This window comes from Neoarius graeffei, chromosome 16 (genome assembly GCF_027579695.1).
Source record: "Neoarius graeffei isolate fNeoGra1 chromosome 16, fNeoGra1.pri, whole genome shotgun sequence".
NCBI lineage: Eukaryota > Metazoa > Chordata > Actinopteri > Siluriformes > Ariidae > Neoarius > Neoarius graeffei.
This window is the reverse complement of record NC_083584.1, coordinates 43,465,426-43,477,501: the sequence shown is the minus strand read 5'-3', so window position 1 is coordinate 43,477,501 and position 12,076 is coordinate 43,465,426.

Here is a 12,076-nt window from a genome sequence, read left to right as displayed (position 1 = left end):
TTGAAGCCCCAGTATAATTAACAGTTTTTCCATGAAATCGAGTCGTACGTGAGCTGATAGCCGATGAGGCGTGTAGCGCTGAGTTGGCTATAAGCCATGGACGACGAGATTGAGTGGAATAACTGTTTTATTCTATCCACATTCACTGGCTTTTGAGAAACAGCATTTTTATTTTTATTTTTTGAAAATGTCCGACAAAATCATTTCCACTTAGAATGTAAACAAGCCGGCGAAATGACAGCAGCAATTTGTGAAAAATGCTATAATAATAATTCTTGAAAAATAAAAAATTAAAATAACCTTCTTACCGTCAAATATTTTTGTTCCATATTTTGTTGCGCTTTTTTTTTTTTTTTAGGGTTTTGTTTTCGAGTAGAGTTTTCATTTCGTCCTCGGTTGGTTCAGCAACACGCTCCACCATTTTGTTTTTCTCTACTCACGGTATATGATCTGATAGCTTAGTAGTAGAGTAGCCAATCAGAGCACACGATTGCTGATATCCAGTGAAAGTGGATAGAATAATGACTTTCAGCTGTGGATGTTCTCCATATGCTCAGAGTAATAAAAAAAAAAAAAAAACATTTGCAATAGGAAGAGTACAGTTCTACTGCACACACTTGTATTACAATATATTACATAGACACGAGTGTTTTACTGGGAGATACACCACTCGTATTTTTCATACGAGCTACATCCCGGACATGGAGAACCAAAACCGTGACATAAATCTCTATATGTCACTCGTGAAGAAATCGATGAGTTGTTTTGATACATTTGGGTACTTTTTGTTTGTGAATGTGTCGATATCATGACAAGAAAATCACACGTTGGCTTAAAGATATGAAGTTTATCTTCTCATGTTGAAAAATGTATCACTTGTTTTGCTTCGCTCACTTGTGAATATATTCACTGATTCTGATGTGAGGTTTATCTTTGAGTGGTGAATATATTCATGAGAGAAGCAAAACAAGTGATGCATTTTTCAACATGAGAAGATAAACTTCATAGCTTAGCACCATCGTGTAATGTTCTTTATATTATATGGACACATCCACACAAAATTTTGTTAATTTTGAATTTTGTTATACATAGACTATCTCGGGTGACACAGTGGTGTAGTGGTTAGTGCCGTCGCCTCACAGCAAGAAGGTCCGGGGTCGAGCCCCGTGGCTGGTGAGGGCCTTTCTGTGCGGAGTTTGCATGTTGTCCACGTGCGTTTGTGCCGGTTTCCCCCAAAGACATGCAGGTTAGGTTAACTGGTGACTCTAAATTGACCATAAGTGTGAATGGTTGTCTATGTCTGCCTTTTGCCCGTAGTCAGCTGGGATAGGCTCCAGCTTGCCTGTGTCCCTGTAGAACAGGATAAAGCAGCTAGAGCTAATGAGATAGAATATCTTCTATGTATCACCATTCTAGAACAAAGTCTTTAGTGCAGCAGAAAGCTAATATTGTGATTAACATCCAGTAACATTAGCAATAAATAATATGACATATAGCACTTAATAAAATGATTTCCATTTGGCTAGCAAACCTGTAAGACATGCTTATGTGGCTGCACAGAAATGTATGTTGTAGGTACAGTATTCTGGAGTATTTTGAAGGAAAATCGTATTGGATCATAAGGTGGTTTTAATAGGCTAATTTCAGTTTGTAAATATGATCATGTACACTACCGTTCAAAAGTTTGGGGTCACTTTGAAATGCCCTTATTTTTGAAAGAAAAGCACTGTTCTTTTCAATGAAGATCACTTTAAACTAATCAGAAATCCACTCTATACATTGCTAATGTGGTAAATGACTATTCTAGCTGCAAATGTGTGGTTTTTGGTGCAATATCTCCATAGGTGTATAGAGGCCCATTTCCAGCAACTCTCACTCCAGTGTTCTAATGGTACAATGTGTTTGCTCATTGCCTCAGAAGGCTAATGGATGATTAGAAAACCCTTGTACAATCATGTTAGCACAGCTGAAAACAGTTGAGCTCTTTAGAGAAGCTATAAAACTGACCTTCCTTTGAGCAGATTGAGTTTCTGGAGCATCACATTTGTGGGGTCGATTAAATGCTCAAAATGGCCAGAAAAATGTCTTGACTATATTTTCTATTCATTTTACAACTTATGGTGGTAAATAAAAGTGTGACTTTTCATGGAAAACACAAAATTGTCTGGGTGACCCCAAACTTTTGAATGGTAGTGTAAATTTGAAGTAACTTTAAAGTGTAGCTCTTGTTGAGGTCTGTGTAAATTTCAACACTTCAGAGATGTCTAAAGCTTGATGTCTCATATCTCAAAACGGCTCGTCATACAGGTAGATCCTTTTCAATACTACTGTACAGTAAGAAAATCTTACTGTAAGACTAATTCAACAGAAAACCTGCTGTATTTTCTGCAGTTACAGGAAAGAAAATAAGGATGTACAACCCCGATTCCAAAAAAGTTGGGACAAAGTACAAATTGTAAATAAAAACGGAATGCAATGATGTGGAAGTTTCAAAATTCCATATTTTATTCAGAATAGAACATAGATGACATATCAAATGTTTAAACTGAGAAAATGTATCATTTAAAGAGACAAAATAGGTGATTTTAAATTTCATGACAACAACACATCTCAAAAAAGTTGGGACAAGGCCATGTTTACCACTGTGAGACATCCCCTTTTCTCTTTACAACAGTCTGTAAACGTCTGGGGACTGAGGAGACAAGTTGCTCAAGTTTAGGGATAGGAATGTTAACCCATTCTTGTCTAATGTAGGATTCTAGTTGCTCAACTGTCTTAGGTCTTTTTTGTCGTATCTTCCGTTTTATGATGCGCCAAATGTTTTCTATGGGTGAAAGATCTGGACTGCAGGCTGGCCAGTTCAGTACCCGGACCCTTCTTCTACGCAGCCATGATGCTGTAATTGATGCAGTATGTGGTTTGGCATTGTCATGTTGGAAAATGCAAGGTCTTCCCTGAAAGAGACGTCATCTGGATGGGAGCATATGTTGCTCTAGAACCTGGATATACCTTTCAGCATTGATGGTGTCTTTCCAGATGTGTAAGCTGCCTATGCCACATGCACTAATGCAACCCCATACCATCAGAGATGCAGGCTTCTGAACTGAGCGCTGATAACAACTTGGGTTGTCCTTCTCCTCTTTAGTCCGAATGACACGGCGTCCCTGATTTCCATAAAGAACTTCAAATTTTGATTCGTCTGACCACAGAACAATTTTCCACTTTGCCACAGTCCATTTTAAATGAGCCTTGGCCCAGAGAAGACATCTGCGCTTCTGGATCATGTTTAGATACGGCTTCTTCTTTGAACTATAGAGTTTTAGCTGGCAACGGTGGATGGCACGGTGAATTGTGTTCACAGATAATGTTCTCTGGAAATATTCCTGAGCCCATTTTGTGATTTCCAATACAGAAGCATGTGATGCAGTATGTGATGCAGTGCCGTCTAAGGGCCCGAAGATCACGGGCACCCAGTATGGTTTCCCGGCCTTGACCCTTACGCACAGAGATTCTTCCAGATTCTCTGAATCTTTTGATGATATTATGCACTGTAGGTGATGATATGTTCAAACTCTTTGCAATTTTACACTGTCGAACTCCTTTCTCATATTGCTTCACTATTTGTCGGCGCAGAATTAGGGGGATTGGTGATCCTCTTCCCATCTTTACTTCTGAGAGCCGCTGCCACTCCAAGATGCTCTTTTTATACCCAGTCATGTTAATGACCTATTGCCAATTGACCTAATGAGTTGCAATTTGGTCCTCCAGCTGTTCCTTTTTCGTACCTTTAACTTTTCCAGCCTCTTATTGCCCCTGTCCCAACTTTTTTGAGATGTGTTGCTGTCATGAAATTTCAAATGAGCCAATATTTGGCATGAAATTTCAAAATGTCTCACTTTCGACATTTGATATGTTGTCTATGTTCTATTGTGAATACAATATCAGTTTTTGAGATTTGTAAATTACCGCCTTCCGTTTTTATTTACAATTTGTACTTTGTCCCAATTTTTTTGGAATCGGGGTTGTACGTTACAATGGTGGCTAAAGCATAATGTTGAAATTATCTTACATATTGCGGTTGTGTCTGACCATCATGTGTATGTAATATAACTTAATTTCCCATATTCTCATAAGGTGCATTCAGAAACATTCACTTTATGGTTTACAGAAAACACTTTCACTTGTGACGTAACATTAAATGTGCGTGTAATCAGTATGCAGAAGAGCCTCAACGTACGTGTGTGTGTGTGTGTGTGTGTGTGTGCTGGTACTGTTTAGAACTTGAGAGTGAGGAGCATCAGAGGAACTGGCTTTTTCACTCATTCATCCAAGAAAGTATGTGGGAGCCAAAGTCAAAAATTTATGTTTGTTGATGGAGACAAAGCCATTTCAGGATCCTACAGGTCAGACAGTTCACAAACTAGTATTCCTGTTTTGTTCTGTTTTTAAATTACTAAAGCAATAATAGTATGTGTTCTGTACATGCCTAGGATCAGTTTTACCTTTTATAGTGTCTCACAAAAGTATTTAACCCCTTGAAATTTCTCAGATCCATCTAAATAACGTATTTTTGTTAAACTCATGTTGTCTTTAGTGAATTTTCAAAGTAAAGATTAATTATTGGGCTGGAACTGTGAAATATTAAAACAGCTCGCATTTTCTGAACAAAAAACACCTCAGTTAAACTGTCATTGAAAAACCTGTCAGTCTGAAGGAAGCAGTAAAAATGAAGATGACAGAGGATTCTAAGGAAGTTAAAGATAAGGTAATAAAATTTCAGGACTTATGACTAGGGTGGAACAAATATAAGAGGTTGGACATCCCAGTGAGCACATTGAATCAATAGTGAGGGAGTGCCAGCTGCATCACACTACCACAAGGCCAGCCCTCAAAACCCAGAGCAAAAATAAGGCCTCACATGCCCCTTTTCCACCAAATCAGTTCCAGGGCTGGTTTGGGGCCAGTGCTTAGTTTGGAACCGGATTTTCTGTTTCCACTGACAAAGAACTGGCTCTGGAGCCAGAAAAACCGGTTCCAGGCTAGCACCAACTCTTTGCTGGGCCAGAGGAAAGAACCGCTTACGTCAGCGGGGGGGCGGAGTTGTTAAGACCAACAACAATAGCAAGACTGCCAAAACCGACATAACACCGGCTAACGTTAGCTCATAACAAAGGCTAACATAACCATCTCACATTCAGTGTAAGTAAGAGTCAAAACGTTATTAGGTTATTACCTGTCTCCTAGAACGTAATTGCCGTCCACTCAAAACCTGTCGATTAACACAAACATATTGAATCTGCCGTTTTCTGATCCCAATGAAGCACCATAAAGCCAGAAGCAGCAGCTGTACAAACACGAAGTCATCCATTATTGTTGTTGCTGCTGCTTCTTCTTCTTCTCTGTGTTGTTGTTGCTTCGATGTTCGCGCCAAGGTTTGTGCAAACGCAGTGACGTAACTGACATATACAGTGACGTAATGACATGGCTCCCCTTAGCACCCCGAGCTATGGAAAAGCAAACTGGTTCTCAGCTGGCTCGCAAGTTGAACGAGTTGTGAACCAGCACCAACACTGGCCCCGAACCAGCCCTGGAACTGATTTGGTGGAAAAGGGGTATCAGTAAGGGCCAACAGTCACTCTGAAGGAGTTACAGAGTAGAGTGGTTGAGAGTGGAGTGGAGGTCCACTCAAAACCTGTCGATCAACACAAACATATTGGATCTGCCGTTTTCTGATCCCAATGAAGCACCATAAAGCCAGAAGCAGCAGCTGTACAAACGCGAAGTTATCCATTATTGTTGTTGTTGTTGCTGCTGCTGCTTCTTCTTCTTCTCTGTGTTGTTGTTGCTTCGATGTTCGCGCCAAGGTTTATGCAAACGCAGTGACGTAACTGACATATACAGTGACGTAATGACATGGCTCCCCTTAGCACCCCGAGCTATGGAAAAGCAAACTGGTTCTCAGCTGGCTCGCAAGTTGAACGAGTTGTGAACCAGCACCAACACTGGCCCCGAACCAGCCCTGGAACTGATTTGGTGGAAAAGGGGTATCAGTAAGGGCCAACAGTCACTCTGAAGGAGTTACAGAGTAGAGTGGTTGAGAGTGGAGTGGAGGTCCACTCAAAACCTGTCGATCAACACAAACATATTGGATCTGCCGTTTTCTGATCCCAATGAAGCACCATAAAGCCAGAAGCAGCAGCTGTACAAACGCGAAGTCATCCATTATTGTTGTTGTTGTTGCTGCTGCTTCTTCTTCTTCTCTGTGTAGTTGTTGCTTCGATGTTCGCGCCAAGGTTTATGCAAACGCAGTGACGTAACTGACATATACAGTGACGTAATGACATGGCTCCCCTTAGCACCCCGAGCTATGGAAAAGCAAACTGGTTCTCAGCTGGCTCGCAAGTTGAACAAGTTGTGAACCAGCACCAACACTGGCCCCGAACCAGCCCTGGAACTGATTTGGTGGAAAAGGGGTATCAGTAAGGGCCAACAGTCACTCTGAAGGAGTTACAGAGTAGAGTGGTTGAGAGTGGAGTGGAGGTCCACTCAAAACCTGTCGATCAACACAAACATATTGGATCTGCCGTTTTCTGATCCCAATGAAGCACCATAAAGCCAGAAGCAGCAGCTGTACAAACGCGAAGTCATCCATTCACTTCGTTGCCTGGTGAAGGTGCACCAAGCAACTATTTCAAAAGTTCTGCATACTTGAAGACTGTATGGGAGACTGGCTAGAAAGAAAGACTAAAGCTTGGGAGAAACTTCATTTTTCAGTAGGAGAGTGGTCCCAAACCCAAGGCCAAAGTAATGCAGGCATGGTTAAAAATAAAAAGGTGAATGTTTGAATGTTCTGCAATGGGCAAGTCAAAATCCAGATCTGAATCCCATTGACTTTCTGTGGCACTGTTTGAAAATACAGTCAACAAACAACATCCAACCAACCTGAATAACCTGGAGCAAATCTACTAAGAAGAATGACTGAGAATCACTCCTAAACCGTGTACGGAACTTACCTTAACAGATATAAAGCTGTTATTGTAGCTAAAGGTGGTTCTACCAGGCACAAGTTTGAAGTGGTTGAATACTTTTGCAAAAAGTACTTTACTTTAAAGGGGGTTGAATAATTTTATAAAAGCACTGTATTTCCTGATCAGTTCAATTTCATGGATACTTTTGACCCAATTATATGTCAAATATATAAATTACTTTTAGACTCTTCATAAATATGGGTTGGTTTACATTGTGTGTTTTTAATCAAGCCACCACATCTAATCCAGGTGTTGTTGTTGTTTTCAGTTTCACATGGACTGCTTCGAGATTAGACAGGAACATCATTACTGTGCTCACAGGCCAGGCTGTGGACTTATTTGACCAGTTGTTCCAAGACCTGTATATGATGTCTAATGCTGTTAACTTGAATCAGATTAATCTGGAGAAAGAGCAAAAGCTAGAACCCATCTCTAAAACAGCACCTGCTCCACAGCCCTCAACCACCATGGCCCTCAAACTCATCAACCCTAAATATGCTCTGGTATATGGCAATGCTGCTGCTAGTAGCAATCATGTGGATTCTGAGATGTGCACAGACAAGAGTAAGAGCATTAAACTAATGAAGGAAGTGCCAGAAGGTCCTTACATTCATCCCGGACTGCTCCACCTTGAAAAAGTCAACATGATCGACTACCTGCCTGTTTGGCCTGAGCCAGATCCACCAAGCGATGTCATTGGCTTCATTAATATAAGGGACTGTAACAAACCCCTACAAGCTCACCTCACATGTTCAGAGCTCTCTGAGATCTCGCAAGCCATCCGATTTAAAGACCCAATCCATGTGCCACAAGAGTCTCTGGCTGAGAAGGTTTGTCCAAGGCCTACCCCTCCAGCTATTGTTTCAGCCAATGAGCAGCCTCTTATGCAACCCCAAACTAGACCAGAGGAAGATAACAAGCATTGTAATCCTCCTCTGCAGATACTTCCCACTAGCACTCTGGAAGAACATGATGCATGTCTGTTCCCTATTCCAAATGCTAAAACAGCTCACAGTAGCAAGAATGATGAGAAAGACTCAACTCTGGATCATGGAATGGAAACGCAAACTGACATCTTATCGAAGGAGAGACAAGAAATGGATGCTGAGAATAATATAACTAGCACTAGTGCTGAGCCATGTAAAGATTCTCGAATATCAGAGAATCCACAAATTCATAATACGACACCATTTTGCAGTACTGAAGTTAATACAGTAAGAACTCCTACTTCAGTTACACAACTTGAAACTATATCAGACAAACAAAGCTGTGAGAATATTACAGAAATCATCACTAATAAAGATATTGAAGACAATCAATGGAACACACATAAAGTCATAGACCCAGATACAAATGAGACAAATCATGTCGACTTCCCAATACAAAATGGAGAGAGTACGTATTCTGACTCCAGTTCTTCTTTTTCATTAGTGGAGTACTTTGAGGACAGTGAGAGTGTGATTGTCGATTCTGAGATTGTAGGGATGGTTGACGGGATGCCACTTGTCTCCAAGTACCCAGATGAGCCAAACACTGCCACGGAATCCTTGTCCTCATTAAAGTCTGGCTCATATGGGAATGCATCAAACCATGAGGTAAGGAAAGAAACAGAAGAGTCAAAACTCAAGTCGACATCACCAGAAAAGTCTAATGGGCAACACTTAACTGGTATCATAACTGTCAAGTCCTTTGATTTGGAGTTCATGTCAGTGAATGGAGGAAATGATTTGTCTGAATCTATTTCTATAGCCACTAAACAGCAAATACAGGAAACAGATTCTACCTCACAACAAGGAACAGAGAGCAAACTACTACATCGATTTAAAACTGATGCACAAGTTACGTTTGATGAAAATACAGAATGCCTACAGGAGTGTGACTCATATTCCATAGTAAATCATACGCCAGACATACAACCTGTAGAAGGGAATGTCATTGCTAAATCACAGCTATTAGTAACCAAGTCATTGCTGCAGGATAAAGTAGCTATGCCTTATGTGCCAGTGTGGAAAACCGCAGAGGCACAGAGCATCGTGTTTTCTGACCCAGTCAACAAAGTGCTCCTGCTGAAATTAAAGCCAGAAACTTGCTCAGGATTCAATTACACATCTAACTTCAAATCTGCACTTGAAGTGAATGATGACACACACACAATGCCACAGTGAAAACCAATTTCTCTAAACAACGGTTTCCAGAAAGGGCCAAATACAGAAAGATGTCATGCAGAAGATTGCAAATTGCCTTTTCAACACAAACTGTTTATTACAGAGGAATCAGACCTTGAGCAGGCCACAAATAACAAACCAGCAACAACTAAATCCACAGTTTGGAAATCTTGTGAAGTTTTGCGAAATAATTTTGGGACCAAAAGGTCACCGGTTTGATTCCCTGGACCAGCAGGAATGGCTGATGCCTTGAGCATGGCATCTAACCCCCAACTGCTCCCCAGGCTGCTCTGGGTATGTTGTACGTCACTGTGGATAAGAGTGTCTGCTAAATGCCTGTAATGTAATGTAACTTGGTAAAACTGAATTATGTTACTATTTGCAGCAACGTCAGGTCTCACCTCAACCTGAAACTATTCCACCACATGAAGTCAAACTCAGTTCAACCAAAGCATCTGGCACCAAACTCCACAGCAGTAATTATCTTACTACATCCACTCTTGGAGTTCAAAATTATCCACCTGGAAGGCAGTTGGGCTGAAACAGGGCTGCTAATGATCTTCATGCAGCTCCTGCCAAGCTTCCCAGGAGACCTACAGCTCCCACCAAGTCAAACCAAATTCGGCTCAAGCCCTTGCGGACAGAGCTCTCAGCAAACCATGATTGTTCTTCTCAAAAACAGCCTCAGGCTCAACAGGATAGAATGAAAGTCAACCATTAACACCAGTCAAGCTTCAGGCAGCATTCTGTTTCAACCATAGGTCTTCTTTTATCATTTCCAACACCTTTAAGAACCTTGAAAGAGAGAATTGCTGACTCCTATCCTCATATGAATCAAGAAAAAACTCAGAGTTGTAAAGAGAAAGATAAAAAGTAGTAAAATGTTACAGGTGTTTTCAAAAATGTGTACTTTGTATAGCTTTGTATCATTTATCTGGGATCTGGATGTTGAATGGGGCGGCATGGTGGTGTAGTGGTTAGCACTGTCGCCTCACAGCAAGAAGGTCCGGGTTCGAGCCCCGTGGCCGACGAGGGCCTTTCTGTGCGGAGTTTGCATGTTCTCCCCGTGTCCGCATGGGTTTCCTCCGGGTGCTCCGGTTTCCCCCACAGTCCAAAGACATGCAGGTTAGGTTAACTGGTGACTCTAAATTGACTGTAGGTGTGAATGTGAGTGTGAATGGTTGTCTGTGTCTATGTGTCAGCCCTGTGATGACCTGGCGACTTGTCCAGGGTGTACCCTGCCTTTCGCCCATAGTCAGCTGGGATAGGCTCCAGCTTGCCTGCGACCCTATAGAACAGGATAAAGCGGCTAGAGATAATGAGATGATGATGGATGTTGAATGTATATTCACCATCCACTTTGAGAAGAACACCTGCTCATTTACAAATGCAAAAGTAGGTATACAGTAATGAAAAACAAAACATTCGCACAAAACATTAGTATTAAATGAAACCTAGCACCACTATTATAATACTGGTAATACTGGAATAATCCTTACTGTATACCTACTTTTGCAGCCCTCTGTATGTTATTCAATCAGCCAATCATGTACAACGTAGATTCTAATCTTAAACTAGCCAGTTTGGGTGAGTCTGTCCACGATAGCCTCGGATTCCTGTTCTTGGCTAATAGAAGTGGAACCCAATGTGGTCTTCTGCTGTTGTAGCCCATTTATCTCAAGGTTGGAAGTGTTGTGCATGCTGAGCTTTTCTGCATGCAGTTTCTGCTCACCACAGTTGTAAAGAGTGATTATATGAGTTACTATGTCCTTCCTGGCAGCTTGAACTAATCTGAATTCAGCATTAGCAAGGCATGTCCACCTACAGAACTCTCTCTTCTTTTTTTTTTTAAACTGCACCATTCTGTATAAACTCTAGAGACTGTTGTGTGTGGTGTGAAAATCTGAGGAGATCAGCAGTTTCTGAAATACTCAAACCAGCCCTTCTGGCACCAACGCCCATGTCACGGTTAAAGCCATGAAGATCAAACGATTTGCTCATGAGTTGCATCTGCAGGATTTTATGCATTGTGCTGCTACAACATGATTGGCTGATTGGATAACTGCATAAATGTACAAGTGTTTGTTTATTGTAAGCTGTTTAATCAGCCCTTGTGACTACATGAATCACAAACCAAAGTAAGGAAGCAGGCAGATTTAAATGTTGAAATATTCCATAGTTTTACAACGATGTCATCTAAAATATACAGGAAAAGCTTTAACACTATTTGCTGATAACAGTCCCTTCCTTCCACTGATAGTTTTTATTTATTTAGAAACTCTTATTGCATACATGTCAACCTTTGGTCAATCAAACCTGTATAACCAACCTCCAAAATCCGTATTTCCCTTATAAAATCCGTATAAGATGCAAATTAAAATAATTTACTTAAAATTTGAATGATAATTAACAATGATATATCCAAGTTACTTTTTATTCAGTATTAATAACAATAAACCTTCAGAATGAATACAAAGCTCCAATGTTTGACAAAAACACAAAGTGTCACTCTAATGTTCTGAATTGTACTCCATGACAGCTTTTTTTAGCAGTCTGCACCAATACCTCACGAGGCTGCATGTCACAGCAAGTGTCTGTGTTGATCTTGCCGGAGTGCCCATTCAGAATCTTTTCAGTCGCTAGTGAAAGTCGCTCAGGTGGAAATACGCTTTTCAAACAAAATGTTACTTCCCGGTTGGCGGGATTCTCGCAATGCGGTGTGCACATGATCAGAAGTGGAACGAAGTCTCGCTACCACGAGATAACGCGCGATTTCATAAGACTCTTTACTGGCTGTCTGTGCTTTCTGTAGTGTACAGTACGTTTGTAAATGTTATGCGCTCTTTTATCATCGTGGGAATTGATTATAGCTCTAAATAAATA